We start from the raw sequence: 23,226 nt of genomic DNA on the forward strand, positions 1-23,226 counted from the left end.
GGATCTGGTTTTCATGGTTTCATTCTGTTAACAGGATGTCCAGTAGCTCATTCTGCTTGAGGAATGTGAAGTGAGAAGATACCAAGGAAACTAGCAGATTTCAAAGTTTCTGGAACAATAAACATAGAGATAGGCTCCCACCAGTCTCAACAACACTCAATATAGTGACTACCTCAGGTAGGTCTGCGCTACTGGGCAAGGGAACAGTAAAACTCCCCACCTCAGGCATGTCCCCTGCCATTCTTCGATGGCTTTTCACAAATTAATTGAACATTTGGGTAGGAAAGAGAATAATTTTTATCCAACATTTTAGTTTAGCTACTATATTTGACTTATTTCAGGATGTACTGTAATGGAATTCTATGCACAGATATTTGTAACGTATTGCTATGTATGAGTCGTAATAGCTGTTAGCGGCAACACTTTTAACTACATGAAATCCAGTTTTTACGTACCTGATTCAGGAATGACAGATACAGGGCATCTCGATGAAGCCTAGAAACTGTTCTGTACCAGCCTGCTACCGGCCTTGCAGAAAAGGCAACCCCTTTACAGACGGCAAGAGGCTGGAATACGTCTGCCAAATTTATTACAAAAACAAACAAGACACGAACCAAGATACCGGAGCTTTGAAACACTATCTGAGCGGTTGCTTTCAGCAAACCAGCCCTCCCCAAACATTCCCTTTATAAAGAGTTCAGGGCGTGGCCTCTCTCTGCCTCCTTCCGAGAAGCCCCACAGCCTTCCTCTGTTTACTCCTACTTGACTGCCTCCTGCGTCGGGCGTCCTTGAACAGGGCCAGCTGTGGGTCATCTTCATCCACACTGTCAGGCTCACACAGCTGGGTCTCCATGGTGACCAAGTGGGAGGGGCCTGCCTGAGGGCTATCATCAGCAAGATCTTCAACCCCCTCAGCAAGGTCTTCAACACCCCCCTCCTCCTCTGATTCGTCTGACCCAACTGCCGAACCCACAGGCTGACCCTGAATCACAACAGAAACATCTATGGCAATTATAGTGACAGGGTGCTTTCTTACCATCTGTAAGTCTGTGAAATCTTCTCCACAACACTCACAGTAGCCTTTTTGTGCTTTGGGCACAACGGAGAGAGAGTTCATGGTTTACTGGGTGACTTTTCTGTTTCTGCAGAGATAGAAAGAGTCATGTATAAGAACTTCCATTTCCCCTCACACAAATCCAAAAAGATGTATAAAGATTTGTACAAACCAGTGAATGAAATCAATTAAATAAGGAAACGTCAATATATAGGACACAGCCAACTCAAATTTTCTTTTTGGCTAATTTAGGTAAGACAGTAAAGGGTTTAAATTAGTTCCTGGTTAGAGAATTAGCTGGCTGAAGTCAAAATGACTGAGGCTCACTCTAGGCAAAATGTCTATGAAGATTCTCAGTCATCCAGGTCATAACTATCCCAGAGATGCTTTTTCACAAGGCAACTGGACTTTCTTGTTTTTCTTTGAAAATGTTTCACTTCTCATCCAAGAAGTTTCTTCAGCTCTGACTGGATGGTGGGGAATGGAAATATTTATATTCCTTGCAGACAGTTACAAGACAGCACCCTAGGTAATAGAACCAACCTCAGCCCAGACCACATATCTGCCATGCTGAACTTTTGCCTGACCACTACCTATTTTCAATACAGTGAAGGTTTCTACAGACAAAAACATGGCTGAGCTATGGGCTCACCTGTGTCCCCCATTGTGGCCAATCTCTACATCAGGGTTGTCAAACTCAATTTCATTGAGGGCTGCATCAGCATTGCGTTTGCCCTTGGGGGGCCAGGTGGGTGTGGCCAGGGTGGGCACGACCTACTGGGTGGGCGTGGCTGGAATGTGTATGGCTTACTGGGTGGGCATGGCCAGCTCTACATCATTCACATCAAGGGTGCCTATGGGGGCCTGGGCAGAAGTGGGACAGATCTGAGGGTGTCTGGCAGAAGGAGATGGGACCGGGGCAAGTGCCAAGACATGGTCCACTGGAGGAGCCTCACTGTTCCTCTCAGGCCATGCGGGGGAGGGAGGCTGGACAGTGGTGCGGAGGTCAAATGCCCAGCCCTCAAGCACTAAGCCCAGCCTCACATTTCCAAGGGGGCGCCCAGCTGCACTTACCTCCTCCTCAAGGCTGCTGCTGCTGCTGTGCTTGCGCTCCTTAGCCAGGTTGCTCATGATGGGTAGGAGGGCAAAATCAAGAGGGAGGCCCACTCCCTCTCCATGTGAGGAGACCTGGCTTTGTATCCAAAGCTTCTTTAGCAATAGGATTGGAGACCCCCCCACCAGGATAGGCAAGGAGGAGGGGGCAAGGGGATGGTGAAAGGGCAGCAGGGCAGGGCTAAGGCAGGACTTCCCTCAGGGCCTCCCTCTCCTTCCTTCCTTCCTTCCTTCCTTCCTTCCTTCCTTCCTTCCTTCCAAGAACAGAGTGGTGGGAAAATATTATATCTGTTTTATCTCTCCCCTATAAGTAGTTTTCCATCGGTGTCATAATCTTTTTAATTAGCTTTATCAAGCCAACCCATCTTAAAATCCAAACAGACAAATCTTACGTAGTTCTTATCTTTCTATAATACTTTTATAATCCAATATGTTTCCAATTGTCAAGGCACAGACACCACTGAAATCAATATTTTGTGACAGTTTTTCTTTTCAGGGGTCTTGTAATTATCAACCAGTCAGGATTCAGTCCAAAGTATTTGACCATCTAAAAGTTTTCCAGTAATTTCTCCTTTAAAAGATTAGCCAAAGGCCAAGATTTTTCTTTCTCTGCAAACAGTTCTTAGATTTAAGAATGCAGGTCAGTGTGTTTATAATCCCAGAAGGTCAGCAATTTCTAACCATATGTAGTTTCACTCAGTAATAGATAGATCAATGCTTTGTTCCCAGCTGTTTTTTGCTATTTCTAGGCTTCTTGCCAAATTCTAGGTCAATGCTGCTATAGTTTTCTCTAATCCTCCACTAGATGTCACTGTTCATTTTTCAACTTTTTAAAACAGTTATTTTTGTTCTTTTTATATATATATATAATATCATCAATGCTTTTTTAGGTACAGAGTTTTAACAATTTTCTTAGCTTTCAAATTTATCCAAACTGTAGTGTTTTATATTTTTATTCCCCATAAGGGTTTGATTCGCTGCTTGCATCTATAAAAGCCTGAGGTAATTCCCTCCCTTCTCACTTTGGGAGGCTTTTTGTTTCTTGTAGAACTTTTCCAGGAAATCAGATATAAAATATCTGGGCTGGTTAGCGCCTTTGGACTTCAGCTGCAAGTAACTTGGGCAGAACAACCATTCCAGAATTGTTGGGGCACCCTTCTTTTCTTTGCCGCCCCTCTGGGGTGACTTAGACCCATTTAGGGTCCCCTGGCAGGGCAAAACTAGCTGTGGGGTGCGGAGGTCCACCATCCCGCAACCGTACAGTATGGCGCAAAACTGGAAGTCTCAATATTTACATTTTGATTCACACCACCCACTGGAGCACAAAATGGGAGTTATCAGAACCCTATACCACAGAGCTGAAGGCCTGCCTACCAGCAAAGAAGGAAAAGGAAAAGAAATAAAACACATCAAGGAAGCCCGTAGAACAGGGGTCGCAGGGCACGCTGGCTGAGGAATTCTGGGAGTTGAAGTCCACAAGTCATAAAAGGGCCAAGTTTGAAGACCCCTGCCGTAGAACATGTGAGCCTTCATCCAATCTCAAAAAAGGCCTAGCAGAGCTCCTCTGTAACGGATGAAGAAAACAATAAACAAAGCAACGTAGTCATTCCATATGTTGCAGGAATATTGGAAAACCTCAGGAGGATCTTCAACCAACACAACATTTGTGCACACTTCAAACTTAAGAATAAGGCAAAAGCTTGTCCACCCCAAGGATAAAACACCCAGACACAAACTGAGCAATGTGGTACATGCAGTACAATGCAGTGAGACATGTGCAAATCTGTACATTGGAAAATGAAACAACAACTTCATAAACGTATGGCACAACATAGGAGAATAAACACATCAGGATAAGAATCAGCAGTCCATCTGCATTTAAAAGACAACAGCCACTCTTTCAAAGACAGCAAAGTCCACATTTTGGACAGAGAGGACAGCTGGTTTGAAAGAGGGGTCAAAGAGGCCATCTATGTCAAAACTGAATAGCCTTCTCTCAACAGATATAACATCATCTATCTCCAGTCTACAACACAGTCCTTTCAGCAGCTCCAAGAAGGCTCCACACCCCTTTTCAGGTGACTCTGAAGACAGCCTCCAGGTAGCTTTAATGACTCGTTAAAAGAATGCAAATGAACAGTTGTCTGCAAGGAATATAAATCCTTTCATTTCCCACCATCCAGTCAGAGCTGAAGAGGCTTCTTGGATGAGAAGTGAAACATCTTCAAAGAAAAACAAGAAAGTCCAATTGCCTCATGAAAAAGCATATTTGGGGTCATTCTAAGCAAGTTGAAGTGTCTTTAAAAAGGTGGTATATCTATCCAAATGACTATGGCCACTCTGTTTTGGTTGAACATCCATTATGAAAATATATGTTAGGTTTAGTTATCCAAACTAACTGTATAGCCAGCTTGTAATGGTTAAGGTGCTGGCCTAGAAATGACTATGGCCACTCTGTTTTGGTTGAACATCCATTATGAAAATATATGTTAGGTTTAGTTATCCAAACTAACTGTATAGCCAGCTTGTAATGGTTAAGGTGCTGGCCTAGAAATGACTATGGCCACTCTGTTTTGGTTGAACATCCATTATGAAAATATATGTTAGGTTTAGTTATCCAAACTAACTGTATAGCCAGCTTGTAATGGTTAAGGTGCTGGCCTAGAAACTCAGGAGATTGTGAGTTCTAATCATACCTTAAGCATGAAAGCAGGCTAGGTAACTTTGGCCAGTCATTCTCTCTCAGCCCAGCTCGTCTCACAAGGTTCTTGTTATGGAGAAAAGGAGGAAGAGATAGGAATTTTATATAGGTTAAGCACCTTGAATTAGTTATAAAAGTAATAAAGGTGGGATAAAAAATTAATAAACAAATAAATCTCCCGTAATTTCTAGTTTAAATTACTATATGTAATGTATTATATGTAGGATAGCCTTTGATAAAAAATTTAAAACTCTGGTTAAATAAAACTATAGCAACCGAATGACAACATGTAACAGGGTTTGGATTTTTATGATCATGTTTCATTGAAGCTTCACTACTCAGTTATTCCTTCTCTGTTTCAAGGGGTTGTTTTTTGCACTAAAGGTCCTTCATCAGTTTCTGCCTCAATTCTTAAGATGACTTTTAAAAATCTTCCAGAAGATTTCTACCTCTTCAAATGTCTATTAGACTAAATAAAAGGAAGGATAAAAATGTCTATAACTTGTCCATAAATTACAGCTCTAAAACCAATTGTAATTCAGGAGTTACTGTCATTAAAGAGAATTGCGCTTTTAATTTTAGGAGATAATCATAATTATCTCAAAATGACAGATCATGAAAGGAGTGGACAATTTCAGCCTATGAGTCGGATATAGCCCATTAATCGTCCCTATCTAGTCTGCTGAAACATGGAAAGAACCTTGTACCACCCTTTGCTTTGTGCCCTTCTAGACTTGCAAAAAATGGACTGGGGATTAGCTGTGAGAAATGAAGTTCCAGAGAGGAGCAAAGGCCTCTTCGAAAGATCAGATAAAAATCTTAGGCTGCATCTGAATCACTCTAGCTGCATTCCCTAAAAGTGAATGAACTTGTGTGTTAGGGTGCACCAAAATCTTATGTATTCAACTTTAAAAAGCCAGAAAATGAAATTCTACTATGCTCCCCTTACCTCCTATGGTCTTCAATTTTCGCAAATGGTGGTCTTAGCCTTGCTGCAAGAAATAAAAGATAAGAGTGAACAGGGAGAAACAACTTTTGACAGCTATCAAAATAATAGAAACAACATAGATATCAATTTCCAGTTTTGAACTGAAATAAGATTAAAGGAAATCAGAAAATCTGAGCTCTACCGTTTTTCTTTAAAGTTAAAATAGTGAGCTGTCTCAGGCTGGGGGTTGTTGCTAAAGCAGCCAACTCTGCAAGAAACAGCTGAGCAAGCTAATGCAGGTGACCGTTACTTAAACGCTGTGCAACAAGACGATTATTATATTAAAACAACAGTCTGCCTCATGAGTAGGCACAGTGCCAGCACTAAGCCAATACAGCATTGTTAGTGAGTGGGACGCTGTCCAGGGCTGGCAGCCACGATATCACATCTCCAGAGAACAGGAGATGTTAGTCGTACAATGAAAATCCATCAGCAGATTCAGATATCAAGAAACACTTAAACATTTTCCAGAAGAGGTAGCCACTATGGTAAGGAGAAGTTGGATAGGCAAAGGCAAAGCTAAAATTTCCAAGAGTGAAAATTCCAGATTCTCACTGGCATTAAGAAAGGACTTAAAAACATACAAGTCTCAGGTGAATCAATTGTGGTAGGTCTATTCGGCATTTTTCCCCACAAAAGATTATTCATTATTTCTCCTGCTTGTTGTCACCAAATCTTCTGTAAGTTCTTTCGTTATTATCCCTTAACTGAATTGGTGTTTTTGACTTCATCCACCCACCTTTCTTTCTCTGGTGCCAGCAGGCAGACTGCTGTTTGTTCAGGACACATTGTCACTGTACAGTTACGGTACATTTCACTACCAGCCAGTTACTGTGATAGGTCAAAATGATCTGGCAAGAGTGATGTTTTCCATCAGAAAAGGCAATATAACTGCCTAGACAAATGTTCTGGTCGGCAGGGAGGATGAGCCTGACAAGGAATTGCAATCTGATTGGTTCCACTTGGCCTGCTTCTGGAGCAACTGCTCCCATCCAGTTATGGAGTTCTATGCCTTGGCAGCTGCCTGGCAATTACCCTCCCCCTTCCCACTCACATACACACACACACACACACACACACACACTTTTGAAGGAAGAATATCAACCTCCAGGAAGGCATTCCTCAAGGTTGATATTTTTCTCTGTAATCTCCACCCAAACTCCCCATTATGTTTTTCATTTTTCCAGCAGCTGTGTAGGTTTGTTAGAAGGAAAAATAAATGTGGCATAGTATTTCAGTTCTCCAGCAAATATGGAGAGAAAGCAGGTGGCTTTTCATATTCTAGGACAGGGGTCCCCAACCCCTGGTCTGTGGACTGGTACTGGGCCGCAGCATGCCAGCAACCGGGCCGCACAAACAACCAAAGCCCCATCCGCAGGAGGCAGCACACTAAACCACGCAGCCTCTGGTCCATGGAAAAATCTCTCCAAGGAACCGGTCCCTGGTGCCCAAAAGGTTGGGGACCTCTGTTCTAGGAGACATAGAACTTGGACAAAAAAAACCCTAGGGAAACAATGATTCTTCACTCTCCCCATTTTGGTGCTTGTCCCACAGTCATAGTCTCATCCTCAACCGGGAGTAACAACTTTATCTCATTTTGGAAGGAGTGTTCTTCTGAAGCAGTGTGTTTTCTTCCCATTTCAAAAACAGAAAAAAACGTGTTGCTGGGGAGTCAGGGGAAGTGTGGATTTTAAATGAAATTGCTTCCTTTTCTCACTTTTCTCATTTAAGCACAGTGTCCACAAAGTATATCAAGAGGTGCAACCAAGTCACAGTGAAAAGTCAGAATCTCAGCCAGGTTGCAACCAAACGGTAACAAAACAGATCAATATATCAATCATTTCTAAACAAACAATACTTTCTCTACTCGCTTTTTAAAAGTAGGGATCCAGAAGCAAGCACTTTCTCCTAAACTAAGAAGACTTATTAAGATAACGCAAAACTCTCAAACCAGAGCAGGCATTTTAAAAATATGCAAACTATACATGAAATATGAATGTTTGATTGTTATGAGTTGCCCAGAGTCATTGAGAGCCAGGCAGTATACAATTTACCATATAATTACTATAATGATTAATCCCATTATGACTAGTGTATCTTTATGATTCCTGGAATCAGTCTAGCCATAAAGAGCTTATGTGGCAGACAACTGAATATCAATAAACTAGTGGAGATTTTTACAGATGGTATTCATTGGGCAGTACTGAGCTTCAGGTTTAGTAGCTATGGTCTAGGTGACTGATTTTCTGACATTTTGCCAGCAACTGTGGCTGGCATCCTTAGAAGCAAGTGGTCTGTTATGCAGATCTGAGGCAACTAAACAGGGACTGACTGTACTCGTGTTTTTAAGCAGTCAGGTCACTAGGTATCTGAACTGTTTATGCTCCTGTGTCTCCAAAGCCAAGAGATGATGGTCATCAGACTTTTGCTCTCTTCAAATCAAGTCTAATTTCCATCAGCTGCCCTATATTATCTTGGAATTTCTTTGACGTTCTGCCTGTCATTTGATCATTTAACATTATGCAATCAGCTGAAAGAAAAATTAAAGGATCTTTTTATTAACTTTTGCTCTCATGATGAGACCCTTCCCCCAATTTCTATGATAAGCAAGAACTAAAGGAGTCATTTGTATGAGGTGAATGGAAGTCATAATAATTTCAACCTTGACAAACGTTGGTAGGCATTTGTTTGGCACAAGAAAGAATGCTCTATATCCAGTGCTTTTTTTCTAAAAAAAAATGTGCTGGAACTCTCATCTTGGCAGGTGCAGGAGGCGGGGGGGGTGGTGCTGCTGCAGTCACAGGTGCGAAGGGTGTTGGCGGCGGGCTCCCCTCCCTGGGGCCGGAGCCGGTGTGGCTGGTGCTGTGGGAGCAGCAGAGCCCACTCTATATGGCGGGGCTGCGCAATGCAGGCAGCGGAGGCAGTGCAGGCCAGGCGATGTTTTAATCTTATGATTTTAAAAATATATTTTTTCTATTGTAAGTTTCCCCAAACCTCGCCATGTGGATTGCATACAAATATTATATAACTGGTAAATAAAGGTAGAACATATGTTAAATATACATCAAATGATAATATGCTTCCCTACAAAGTCAATTCTTGCTCAATGACAGACCAAGGAGTTAACTCGGAAAGGCAAGAGGAAAATCTAGAAGAGGTCTGTGCAGCTCTTCAACATCTTCATCAATGATTTGGATGAGGGGATAGATGGGGAACTCATCAAATTTGCAGATGACACCAAGCTGGCAGGAATAGCCAATACTCCAGAAGATAGGCTTAAGATACAGGAGGATCTGGACAGACTCGAACACTGGGCACTATCTTACAAAATGAAATTCAATTGTGAAAAAAGTAAGGTTCTACATTTAGGCAGGAAAAATCAAATGCTCAGGTATAGTATAGGTGGTACCTTGCTCAATAGTAGTAACTGTGAGAGAGATCTCGGAGTCCTAGTGGACAATCACTTAAATATGAGCCAGCAGTGTGCTGCAGCTGCCCAAAAAGCCAACACAGTGCTAGGCTGCATTAACAGAGGGATAGAATCAAGATCACGTGAAGTACTAATACCACTTTACAATGCCTTGGTAAGGCCACACCTGGAATACTGCATCCAGTTTTGGTCACCACGATGTAAAAAAGATGTCGAGACTCTAGAAAGAGTACAGAGAAGAGCAACAAAGATGATTGGGGGACTGGAGGCTAAAACATATAGGGAACGGTTGCTGGAATTGGGTATGTGTAGTTTAACGAAGAGAAGGACGAGGGGTGACATGATAGCAGTGTTCCAATATCTCAGGGGCTGCCACAAAGAGGAGGGAGTCAAGCTATTCTCCAAAGCACCTGAAAGCAGGACAAGAAGCAACGGATGGAAACTAGTCAAGGAGAGAAGCAACCTAGAACTAAGGAGAAACTTCCTGGCAGTTAGAACAATTAACCAGTGGAACAACCTGCCTCCAGAAGCGGTGAATGCTCCAACACTGGAGGTTTTTAAGAAGAGACTGGCCAGCCATTTGTCTGAAATGGTATAGGGTTTCCTGCCTGAGCAAGGGGTTGGACTAGATGACCTCCAAGGTCCCTTCCAACTTCTTCTTCTTCTTCTTCTTCTTCTTCTTCTTCTTCTTCTTCTTCTTCTTCTTCTTCTTCTTCTTCTTCTTCTTATTATTATTATTATTATTATTATTATTATTATTATTATTATTATTATTATTATTATCATCATCATCATCATCATCATCATCTTGTAGAAAGGAAAGGCCCACACTGATAAATTAAAAATCTTTGTGGTCTGCAAAGGAATACTGGTGGGCTAATCAATGATTTGGTGACTAGAGGAGCATCTACAGTGTTGGAGCTTGTGGTCGTGGTAAGCCATGGAGGCACTAGGCAACATGACTTTCAGGGCAGTGGTGGTGATTTTATTACTTTTTTAAAAAAAATCTGTGCTCTGTCCAAAGGTGCTTGGTAGGCTGCATGTACAGGCCTGGTCTAGAATTTATTTTGGAGCATTCAACTATCTAGAGCAGGCATGTCAAACTCATTTTGTTTGAGGCAACCTTTTATGAAAGAATTGCCATTAATTTGTTTTGATAAAATAATTTAAATCAATTTTTCACTTGGTTTCAAATTAAATGAATGAGATTTTTTTTCAGTACAATTGCCAAATGCAATAGACTGGTTTTAGGTATATGTTACTGGAAGGAAAAAGCAATCCCTGTTGCGTTACTGATTCCAGAGAAACATTTGCATGTATGCAGGTATCCTTAGGGTGCCATAATTATGGATGAGAAATATTGGTTGCAAACTTGGCATTTCTGGATGTAATACAGATATTTTGGACTTATTTTTGTTTCTTTGCATGTTTGATATTTTTAAAAAGGCATATGCTACTGACTACGCTTATGCACATATGTAACATGATCACTGCTTGTCCAAAATTTTACTATACAGATAATACCCCCAGAAATTATTTTAGCCTTTTTAATAAATGTTGTTATTGATGTTAAGCTCAACAGGGAAAACATCATATATTGTTATGTATATACTAGGTTAATTATTTAAAGACTGAAGTGCAACATAACTAGATTCTAAATAATCTATTTTTCAAAACACACAACAGTCCAAACAGTAAAAGTAAAGTCCAAATTAAGAATATTTCATTCTTAAGAATTGTTTAGATTCAAAATAGTTTTCAAGAGTGTACAAAAGATACCGTATTTTCTGGCGTATAAGACGACTGGGCGTATAAGACGACCCTCTACATTTCCTGTTAAATTATAGGGTTTGGGCTATACTCACCGTATAAGACTACCCCTCTTCCAACGCACACCAAATAAAAATTAAAAAAACATCAGATTTGATTTTAATATGGTAATTTTAATTCAAATGTTTATGACATGCAGGTACTTAGTAGGAAAACTGTCACTTATAAACATAAGGCTGTTTGTCATCCAACATATAAACATAAAACAGTGCAAGTGGATTAAACTTTTCCTAATTCACTCTAAAGCTTTCCCTGCGCAGACCAAATGGGAGATCTGCTCCAGGTTTTCCAGCCAGCCCGCCCAGTTCCTGAGTCAAATGCGTCCTTAGAGCTAAGCAGCTGCTCTGGCTGCTGCATTCCCCACCTGCCTTTCAAGTTGGGATAGACTGCAGCTGCTCTTCAACTTTAGAAGGAAAGACGCCCAGACCCCAGCCTGTAAAAAATTACAGACTGCAGCTTCTTCTCCAATTGGTCCCATTTTCCCTGCGCAGACCAAATGGGAGATCCGCTCCAGGTTTTCCAGCCAGCCCTGTCCCTAAAGTTTCAGCACCCGGCGTATAAGACGACCCCTGACTTTTGAGAAGATTTTCATGGGTTAAAAAGTCATCTTATACGCCAGAAAATACGGTACTATTTTTTTATAGAATCAGCTAAATTAGACATATTACATTGAGAAAAATGTTTCTCATTTCTTTCCTGTTACCTTTGATTTCATTGCAGAGATGTTAACATAAGAAATAGACTATTTTGCTATCTTAATTTTACCTTCCAAAAGACAGAAGCAAATGAAAAATGTGAGGTTCTTTCCTGTTGGCTTTTCTAAATTAGCTGTTTTAGATTCTAAAAGTTTAGTTCCTAAAGAAGTAATCCTATAAATAATTTTAATGTCCTCCTCTAGTGCAGGCTCTTTTATGACTCAAGGACTTCAACTCCCAGAATTCCTGAGCCAGCATGTCTCAGCTTGGAAACCTCTCCCCTCAGCATGGCTGACTCAGGATTTCTGAGAGTTGAGGTCCACGAGTCATAAAAAAGAGCCAAGATTGCTAGCCCTGCAACAGGCTTAGGAAAACCAATAGGGGAGCTGGGTTGTTTTTGTTTGTTTGGTTTTTTTTGCAAAAAAAAGGTTCCGGAACGCAGTTCTGAGCGTTCTATGAGAAAAAAAAGCCCTGTCTATATCAGTGTTTCTGATTCTCTACAACTTTAAGATGTGTGGACAGAATTCCCCAGCCAGTCATGACTGAGAAACACACTAGTCGACATCGTGTCTCTCTTATTGCATGAAAAAGCATCTGTATCTTTAAAAGAAGGTGTTTTCCAATTGTCCTATTCCATGGCATAAATCTTCCTCTACTCCTATAATCAATCCTTCCTGCATAACCTTTCTTTGCAGAGGCTACTTCTTGGATAATCTTTCTATGAAGGATAACATTTCTTGAAGAAGAGCATTAAGGACAAATATCTCTTTTTTCCCCCCCCAAAGATAGTTGAGGGAAACAAAGCAAAACATTTCTACTTAATTCTTTGTCTTAGTAAAGAAAAGGGAGAACACAATAATCACAAATTAGTTCTATGTCAGATTATCAACTTTTCAATGCTATGCTATGTCTTTAAGCTCCAAATGCAGATAAAAGTTGAAATAAAAAAGATAAGATAATCTTTATTGTCATTTTTTTACTGTGGTCACAATGGTGCACATCAAAAATGAAATTTAGTTGCCCACTCTCAAAGTGAGACACATACATGACACACCTAAAATATACTACATACAACATATGTATAGACCCACATGCCTACATATACATAACAATAAAATATTAAATACTGTCTAACTTGAATATATAACGGAAGGAGGAAGCCTGAGAGTTCACAAGGTTAATGCTGTATGGAATGAAACTATGGTTGAATCTAGATGTTCTACTACGGATACCATGAAGCCTCCTCCCAGAAGGTAACAAGGAAATCAGGTTGCAGCGCTTTTCAATTAGTGGTACGGGTACCACCTGTGGTACATTGGCACCTGGTAGGTGGTACGTGACCATCCTAGAAAAGTGGTAGCAGGGGAGGGGAATGAGTTGAATTGGTGGCAGCACCACACAAGCCTGAGCAAGAGATGGCTGGAGCTTCAGGGCTGTCAGGGCTCAACTGAAGTGCCAGGATCAGCGCTTCTTCGGGGCTGTCAGGGCTCAGTGGAAGCACCAGGATCAGTGCCAGTCTCCAGCTGGAGCTCGGCACTGATCCTGGCGCTTCTGAGCCCAGAAGAAGCGCCGATCAGCTGGAATGTTGCAGCATCCCCAGGGTCTTGTGATTTACATTCAGATGCTTGGCAACTGATTCATATTTATGTTGGTCACAGTGTTTCAGGGTCATGTGAAGTGACCAAAACCTGCTGAAACCACCCAGCAGATGGGGGGAATAAAAACCAAACCCCACCCCCACTGCCAATCCTGCTCACAACAATGAAAACCTCGGACAAGAGGAAGAGCGCCGCCGGGCAGCAGGCATGTGTCTTGTTCGGCTGTGGCTTGGGGGGCACTTTTTTCAGTGCCATTGTAACTTCGAACAATCACTAAGTGAACTGTTGTAAGTTGAGGACTACCTGTACTTTTTTTCCTTTTTGGGGGGTCATCAAGTTTATGGCACCTTGCTAGGCGACTGGTGGTACTCAGATGTTGCCATATCCTAAAAGTGGTACAATGGGTGAAAAGGTTGAAAAGCCCTGGTGAAGAGGATGAGTAGTGTCCCAGATAATCTTACGGACCCTGTTCAAACAACACTTCTGTGCTATGTCCTGGATGGGAGGGAGGGAACTGCCAATGATCTTTTCGGCCATCCTCACCACTCTCTGCACTGCCTTTCTGTCTGAAGCAGTGATGCTTCCAAACCAGACTGTGATGCTGTATGACAGGATGCTCTCAATCGTCCCCCTGTAGAAAGTAGTCAGAACAGGGGAAGGGAGATGTGCTTTTTCTTTTGACACAAAAAGTGCAGGCGCTGCTGTGCCCGTTTCACCAGTTTCTCACTGTTGATCGGCCAAGCCAGCCTACTTGTTAGCTGCACACACAGGAGTTTGATGCTGGTAACCATCTCCACAGGTGAATCATTAATACACAGAGAAGTGTGGCTGTCCCTGCCTTTTCTGAAATCGACAATGATTTCTTTGGTTTTACCAGTATTTAAAACTAGGCTGTTTTCTTTACACCAGTTCACCAACCCCTCAACCTCCTTGCAGTAAGCTTCCACACTGTCATCATGAATAAGGCCCACTACTGTTGTATCATCTGCGAACTTTATAATATGGTTGGTAGCAAACCTAGCACAACAATCATGGGTCAACAAGGTGAACAGCAGTGTACTTAGGATGCAACCCTGAGGAGAACCTATGCTCAAGGAAATGGTATTACTGTAGAAGTATTAGTTCCAGCTCGCACATATTGGGGCCTGTTGGTAAGAAAATCCAGAATCCAATTGCACAAAGGGGTGTTTAAGCCTAAAAGGCCCAGTTTGTCTACTAGATGCTGGGGAATGATTGTGTTAAATGCCAAACTGAAGTCGACAAACAACAAATGTACATGAGCATTTCTTTCCTCTAAGTGCTTCAAGCTCAGATGGAGAACAGAAGAGATAGTATCCTCCATAGAGCGATTTGGTCGGTAGGCAAACTGAAGCGGGTCAAATGCTGGTGGGAGGCTAGATACAATAAAGTCCTTTATCAGCTTCTCAAAGCATTTCATAATGGTGGATGTTATTGCAACCGGATGGTAATCATGGAGGCTTGTAATTGTGGACTTTTTTGGCACTGGCAAGATGATGGCCGTCTTAAAACACGATGGGACCACTGCCTGCTACAATGAGAGATTGAAAATATCTGTGAGAACACAAGCATAATCTCTAAGGACACATCCAGGGATGTTATCATGGGGAGGCTGAGCACCACCACATGTTTATTGGACCCGTGCCCTTCCTGGCTGGTTTATGCAGCCCGGGAGAGGACACGCAGCTGGTTCCAGGCAGTTATATCGGCTTCTTTGAGTGAGGGTATCTTCCCCGCCGTCTTGAAGGAGGCGGTGGTGAGGCCTCTCCTCAAGAAGCCTGCCCTGGACCCGGCTGTATTGAATAACTTTCGTCCTGTCTCCAACCTTCGCTTTCTTGCGAAGGTTGTTGAGAGTGTGGTGGCGCATCAGCTCCCTCTGGTCCTGGATGAAGCGGATTATCTAGACCCGTACCAATCGGGTTTCAGGCCCGGGCACAGCACGGAGACGGCATTGGTCGCGCTGGTGAATGATCTCTGGAGGGCTCGGGACAGGGGGCATTCCTCTGTCCTAGTCCTATTAGACCTCTCGGCGGCTTTCGATACCATCGACCATGGTATCTTGCTGCGGCGTCTCAGGGGATTGGGAGTGGGAGGCACAGTTTTACGGTGGTTCTCCTCCTATCTCTTGGGACGTTCGCAGTCGGTGTTGGCAGGGGGGCAGAGGTCGACCGCGAGGTCTCTCATTTGTGGAGTTCCTCAGGGGTCGGTCCTCTCGCCTCTCCTGTTCAACATCTACATGAAGCCGCTGGGTGAGATCATTCGTGGCTTTGGAGTTGGGTATCATCAGTACGCTGATGATACCCAACTTTTCTTTTCGACCCCAAACCACCCCAGTGATGCCCTCGACGTGATGTCCCGTTGCCTGGAGGCGGTTCGGGTCTGGATGGGGAGGAACAGACTCCAGCTCAACCCCGACAAGACTGAGTGGCTTTGCATATCTTCATCCCGGGTTTATTCGGACATTCCACCTCTAACTATGGGGGGTGAATTATTACCCCCCGTAGATAGGGCTCGCAACTTGGGGGTCCTCCTAGATTCACGGCTCACCTTGGAAGATCATATAGGAGCCGTGACTAGGGGGGCCTTTGCACAGGTTCGCCTGGTGCGTCAGTTGCGGCCCTATCTTAGCCGGGATGATCTGTGCACGGTCACTCATGCGCTCGTGTCCTCTCGTCTGGACTACTGCAACGCTCTCTACATGGGGCTGCCCTTGAGGACCACTCGGAAGCTCCAACTGGTACAGAATGCAGCCGCGAGAGTGGTGTTGGGAGTCTCCCGATACTCCCACGTTACACCTCTGCTCCGTGAGCTGCATTGGTTGCCAGTTGTCTTCCGGGTGAGATTCAAGGTACTGGTAACGGTATTCAAAGCACTCCATGGCATGGGGCCGGAGTACCTCAGGGAACATCTGCTGCCGGCATCAAGCTCCCTGCGCCCTGTGCGTTCCCACAGAGAGGGCCTCCTCAGGGTGCCACCGATCAGAGAATGTCGATTGGTGGCCCCCAGGGGGAGATCCTTCTCTGTGGGCGCTCCGGAGCTGTGGAATCAGCTACCGGTAGAGCTCCGGATGGCGCCCGATCTTCGCTCCTTTCGCCGCGATCTCAAGACATTTTTGTTTGTACAAGCCGGCCTAGCCTGAGGGGGAGTGTTGGGGTTGTTTTATTTTTTGTTTTTTAATTTTTCTGGGGGTTTTTAGCGTTGTATTTATATTGTTTTTAACTAGGGCAATTGTTTAATTTGTTTTTAATGTTTGTATTGGTTATTTTATTCTGCCCTGTGAACCGCCCTGAGTCCTCAGGGAGAAGGGCGGTATATAAATGTTATTAAATTAAATTAAAAAAATTAATTATCTGGGCTTGCTGCTTTCCAAATGTTAACTTTCCATAGTGTTTTCCGGACATCAAAGCTTAGTACTTGCTCATCAGGATGGGGCACAGCTTTCCTAGCAGGAGTGCTTTTTGATGTCTCAAATTAGCAAAAAATGCATTGTTTGTTTAGGAAGTCCCATGTCGTCCTTGCATCTCGGTGGATTCACCTTGTAATCTGTAATGGTCTGGATTCCTTTCCACATTCGCCTGGTGTTTGTGGGGTCTTGAAAAAAGTTCTGAATTTTCTGGCAATGGGCTTGCTTTGCATCTTTTATGGCACTTTTCAGATTTGCTCTGGCTGTTCTAAGTGCCAGCATGTCGCCAGATTTAAAAGCCACGTTCCGTGCTTTCAGCATCTTGCGGACCTCATAAGTCATCCACGGTTTATCATTTGCCCTCACAACAATGGTTTTCAGGACACAGACATCATCTATGCACTTTTGGATATATGCAGATACCGTGGTGGTATACTCCTCAACATTTGTATGTTGGTTATCAGTAGCTGCTTCCTTAAACATGCCCCAATCTGTGCACTCAAAGCAGTCTTCTAATGCTTCTATAGCTCCCTCTGTCCAAACCCTCACCTGCTTTACTGCAGGTTTCACTCTGACTAATATATGCTGGAATAAGCAGCACTGAGAGATGGTCAGAGGAGCCCAAGTGAGGGCAGGGGATAGCTTTGAAAGCATTCTTGATGTTGGAATAAGCAAGATCCAGTGTATTTTCCCCCTCTGGTTGCAAATTCCACATATCTAGGTGGTGGCCTGGCAGTTGCAGAGAGTCTTGGATGAAATGGATTATCTGAAGCCCTTTCAGTCAGGATTCAGGCCCAGTTAGGGGATGGAAATAGTATTACTAGCACTTGTGCTAGCAAGAGCGGGATGGGAATAATGCAACCATCCTTGCTTTCCTTTACCTCTTAGCGACTTTCAATGGTATCCTTTTGGGTGGGCTGTGGGTTGGGAGGCATAATTCTGTGCTGGTTCAGCTCTTTACTCGGTGGGTGGTCCCAATCGGTACTGATAGGGAGTGAGAGGTCCAGTCCTTGGCTGCTATTTTGTGGTGTGCTGCAGGGCTTGATACTTTCTCCACTCTTCAACATCTATATGAAATTGCTGTGTGAGATCATTCCGTCCCCAACCTTTGCGGCTTGGTGGCCCAGGTGGGGGAGGGAAGAGGGGAAACAGGGACACACGAGCAGCAGGTTGGTGCACATGTACACAGAGCTTGACTGCAAGTTCTGCTGCACACTCATGCAGGTCCTGGCCCGCTGCTTGTGCGAGTTGAGCTGCAGGCATACCAGCCTGTCACTCATACAAGTTGCATGTGCACCAGCCTGCAGTGTGGTTGTGAATACACCACAGCCCTGTTCCACTGTACTCACAAGTCCTGCTCAAGGAGCAGGTGGCATTCATGGCTAGGAAAGCCTCGCTTCTGCATTGTGCACCAGATGCGACCTTTCTTGGATCAGAATTCCCTGCACTCAGTTGTTCAGTCCCTGGTCATCTCACAGCTGGTCTATTGTAATGCACTCTACATGGGACTACCCTTGAAGAGGTTTTGGAAGCTACAGCTGGTGCAGAGTGCGGTAGCACGGGCAGTTTTGGAAGGCCCAAGAATGGCCCTATAACACTGCTGCTCTGCAAGCTGCATTGGTTGCTAGTCTGCTTTCAAGTACAATTCAAGGGGTTGATCACCTTTAAAGCCCTTTATGGAATAGATCCAGGTTACTTGAGGAACTGTGCTACCCCATTCAGATTGACCCGTCACATTCATGCTGGCAGAAGAAGTATACTGTGGGTCCCATCAGCCTGATTTTCTGGTTGCCAAGGTACAGGAGGAGGGCCTTCTCTGCTGTGGCTCCTATCCTCTGGAATATGTTCCCCCCAATGTGAGGTTGGCCCCAACCCAGCTATCCTTTTGTAAGCACCTAAAGATGTGGCTCTGCCAGTTGGCTTTGGTACCAAAGGTGAAACAGCACAGTAGAGGTGGTTGATCGAGTAATGACCCCCCCACCCTCTCCATGTAACCTTTGATTTTAATTTATTTATATTTTAATGTATATGTATAGACATATTTTAATAACTAAATTTAATAAATAAATAGAGGGATGGATGGATGGATGGATGGATGGATGGATGGATGGATGGATAAAATATAATTTTTCCTCCTCTTAACTAGATCTGTTCTTTAATTTTAATTTATTGCACAGATGTTTTTAATTTTATTTTTATCTTGATTTCTGTACTTATTATATGTTTTGTTGTTAGCCGCCCTGAGTCCTTCGGGAGATAGGGTGGGATATAAATCCCATCAATAAATAAATAAATAAATAATTGACAAAGAGATTAAAATAAGATATGAAGGAGCATTGGTTACCCTTTTAAAGGTATGGATAGTCCTCCATTTATGAACACAATTGGGACTGGAATCTATCACTGAGCAAAGCAAGACTTTACATGACTGCTTTGCTCAACGATCAGAAATTTGGCATTCTTAGTTGTGATCGTTAAGCAAACTTGCAGGTTAAGCAAATGGTGTTCCACATTAAGAGCATGGGATGCCTCAAATGGGGGGTGGGGGGCGGGCGGGAGAGATCCTGAGAGGCTCTACTCAGAAGCTGAAAATCTTCCTTACTGAAATCGAAGCAAGATTTCAGATAGACATTTTGTAGTGTATGCTGGCATAGCATACACGTGTGACAGCTGAATAAGGAGGTGCGGAGCTGGAAAAGCTCTGTGCAGGAACAACGTTCAGCGGGAAAGCCGGATTTAAAGGGATTGGCTGCCCAGCTGGCGGGAAACCTGAGTTTAAACCTATTGGCCAGGCATTCACCTGGTCAGGTATAAAATAAGGCAGGTATAAAATATTAACTGAGGAACCTTTGTTCCTCAGTTCTGGACCACATTTCCTCCTAATAAAGTCATTGCACGCCTGAAGTCTGAGTCTCTCTGATTCCCGAACCGACACAACACATTTGGCATGCAGCCTATGCCAGTCCTCCTCTACCTCCCTGAGACACTCACACTCTTTACTTATATCATGCTGCCTCTCCATTATCTGCTTGGATTTCAGCTCCCTCTTATTTCTTGGGGCTGGCTAAAATAGCTTCCTGCCAAAAAAAGTTCACTCCTCAATGTGCACAGAAAGGAAATTTCTCTGACAGGGATAGCGCTTAAACATTCAAGATTTATGCTCTATTTCTACACCCCACCAAAGATGTCCCCACAGCAGAGAGCTCTTTCAATCAGTCCTTAGAGACAAGGGGGAATCCTCTTAGCAGACAGCAGCAGTTTACAACCATTCTCTACTGGTTTCCCCACTGTCTTTGTGGGGAAACAGGCAGGGATTACAAATGCAATCACATGATCACAGGGTGCTTGGCAACCAGTCCTAAGTGCAAATAGGTTGCCAAGCACCTAGATCACAATTACGTGACCACAGGAATGGCAGTGCAATATTTTAGAACAGCTGGATGTGTTTTATAGGCTATAAAGTACCTTTTCTAAGGCTGCATAATTCCAGATCGTCATTAAATAAGCAGACATAAGTCAAGAACTATTCGTAGTATGAGTCTAACATTATTGGTCTATATCAGTGTTTCTCAACTTCGACAATCTAAGATGCATGGATTTAAATTCCCAGGACTGAATAGGATAGTGTAGCATAGTATAATGTATTTTACCTACATGTAAGTATTAGTATGCACTCTGTAATGCCCATCACAGAAAAAATATTTATGTTATCCCTTTATATGCTTAGTTGCTTTCTGGCCCAGTTGAGGCTATATTTGCTAGCTGAGCAGAAATTAGATATTCTATGTCTTTAACAGCATCTTGACACCTTCCCACCCATCCACCCACCCCCCAAAAAGCCAAACCTTCCCCACTGCTTAGTCTTTTTAAGACAAAGATTATCATTACCTAATAATGATTACAGTACACATGACACTGCTGAAGGCATAGGTGTTACTGACAGTGAAATATTTGTCAACAATAATCAAATACCATACAACCCATCACCCCCTGAGTTATCATTTAAGAATTATTTACTTAACAGATTCCTCAATGCTTTCAACAATGACAGAGCTTTCAATGTACTGCCTTTACTGCAAAAGTTCTTAAAAATTCAGGGAGATATTCATAGATATATCTACCTTAGAAACAGCCCACCTTGAACTATAAATCACAATCAAACTTCACAGAATTGACCACAGGAAATGTTTTATGCTATTTTGTATTCGGACAGAAAATGTTTTATGATAATTTTTGTCATAAAATGTTTTATAATGTTTGCCAAATTTCAATTCCACAGGAGTCATGGATCCCAGATTTTGGACACATCTGTAAGTTAACCCATTGGAGGTATCTTGATTCAAAAACTGTTGTCCTGTGAGGCATTTTCACCAATTAAAGGTTACAGGAACAAGAGCTTTAGTACTCCACTATATGGATGAGTTTAGCCAGAGAGCCATTATATTGGTAAATACTTGATTGTTCTGACCTGTCATCTTCTGGTAAGATTAAAATACTACATTATTTTCACACACAAGAAAAAATTAACTACTTATTGTATATCATAAAGTAATGGTCTGATTTTTCTATATCTCAAAAAATCTGGCATTTTAACAAGGGTGCATAGACTTTTTATATCCACTCTAAAATGATTTGCCCCCACTGCTTCTAAGATATTTTGTTAACTTTCCAATTTAGCCACTACACTTGGGATTGACTGATAAACTCTCACAGAACTACTAACTGAGTCTACAATACATTGCTTATCTTTTTCAAGATCATCCAAATCAAGAGCCATTTCAAATAATCTATAAAAATGATTAAAACTGAAAAATTAATATACCAAATTTGAAGACAAAGTTTATCACAAAATAACAGTGTTAAAATCATAAGATTTTCAGTGAATCAATGCAGAGGCTTTTTATGATATTAAAAACTTAAAATATTAATATTACATGGAGAAAAATATATTTTGAAATCTAATGAAAACAAGTTTTGAAGGAGCCAATTATATTTCTTTTATGAGAGAGTTCTATAAATCTGGCCCATTCCTAAAAAGACTCTGCCACTTTTAAGCAAATTTGATGATGGGGCTTCAAGGTAATTATAACTTTGAGACCATTCCTAGAGATAAAATGGTCTTTAAGTAACTTAATCCTCAATACATCCACTTTCAATTGATCCCAGAAACAAATCAGGAACCAAACCTTCTGATATAAAATTGGAATAATATAGTGTGAATATATCCATGCCTTTACATGCTGTACCAACTGAGATTTACAAACTGACTTCAAAAGCTGTAGATAGAATACTGCAATACAGTAGTTGAATCCGCATGTAACCAGAGCCTAACTGAAGTAAGGCTGTTGCCTAAACTGATAAAAACATTCACTACTCCGCCATTTTGTTTGGATTAACTTTTAAGCCTATCCTCATTCATTAAAAAACTGTCTCCAAGCTCCCATTCAACAATTACACACTATACCTAAGATTTACATAGAGAAGTGAGTGGGAGATTAGTATACTATCTTCATATTGGGGATATGATCATTTAAGCCACATGAAATCTTTCATGATCATAATCATTACTACGAGCCACCAAAAGTATCTGGAGTTTTATATAGAGGTTAAACTACATGAAAAACCAACCCACCCCACAAACAATACCACTAACTGGATTCACCATTTTAGGACAGATTGGACACCAGAAGACACCAGAAGACACCAGAAATACTATGCTGCAAGCCCCAGAATTCCCAAACTATTATAGCCAAGTTCTGGAACATTAATACTGAGTTTTGGTGTCATGATGGCATTGACGAAAGAAACCAGGGCTCCGGTTGCCTAGTCCAATTTCTCTATGTCTGGAGACCCCAAAGGATCGGAAAGTTGCCCTGGAGAGGTGATTAGGAGGAAGGGAAGCCTTGGGAGCTTGGAGCCAACAGTGGTCAGCCCAATCGAACTGAGGAAACTCTTTAAACAGACAGGAAAAAGGCTGCCGGTAAACATACAGACAGCCCAAGTCATAGACAACCAGGAAAGAAAGCAAACAATGTGGCAAGCCATGGCATGCCGCTGAACAGCTGATTGTCAACGACATGTTTTGATCTGGGTGAGACTATTTTTTATTTCCTTTTCCCTATGGATTTAGAATATAAATCCCTAGATTGGACAACTTCCAAAAGCAAAGACCCCAGGAAGACATGGAAAGAAGGGAGTTAAAAGCAGCAAAAAATCTTAAATGGGGGAATGAAATTAAGGAATACAAAAGAATATACACAAAAAGAAATTGGGACTGATTTAAAGAAAACTTTGCTAACCTTTATGATGTGGGAAAGTTTCTCTGTTTATTTTTTGAAAGTATTTTTTAAAAAATACTTTTAAACCTGGATATAGACATTACAGTTAAAAGAGGAC

The 23,226-nt window shown here is 42.3% G+C and overlaps 1 long non-coding RNA gene across 1 annotated transcript in view; it reads right to left on the bottom strand.

Moving 5' to 3' along the window:
• Positions 1-1,078: 1,078 nt before the first annotated feature.
• Positions 1,079-23,226, bottom strand: part of LOC310649767 — a 29,708-nt gene continuing 7,560 nt past the window's right edge. Inside the window, exons 2-4 of the long non-coding RNA XR_014494305.1 lie at positions 5,818-5,860; positions 4,864-4,934; positions 1,079-1,142 (exon numbers count right to left, since the gene is read on the bottom strand). This is a non-coding gene — a long non-coding RNA (uncharacterized lncRNA). The remainder of the gene's footprint in view (positions 1,143-4,863; positions 4,935-5,817; positions 5,861-23,226) is intronic.

Source organism: Vipera ursinii (genome assembly GCF_947247035.1).
Source record: "Vipera ursinii genome assembly, chromosome: Z".
In the NCBI taxonomy this organism is placed as follows: Eukaryota; Metazoa; Chordata; class Lepidosauria; order Squamata; family Viperidae; genus Vipera; species Vipera ursinii.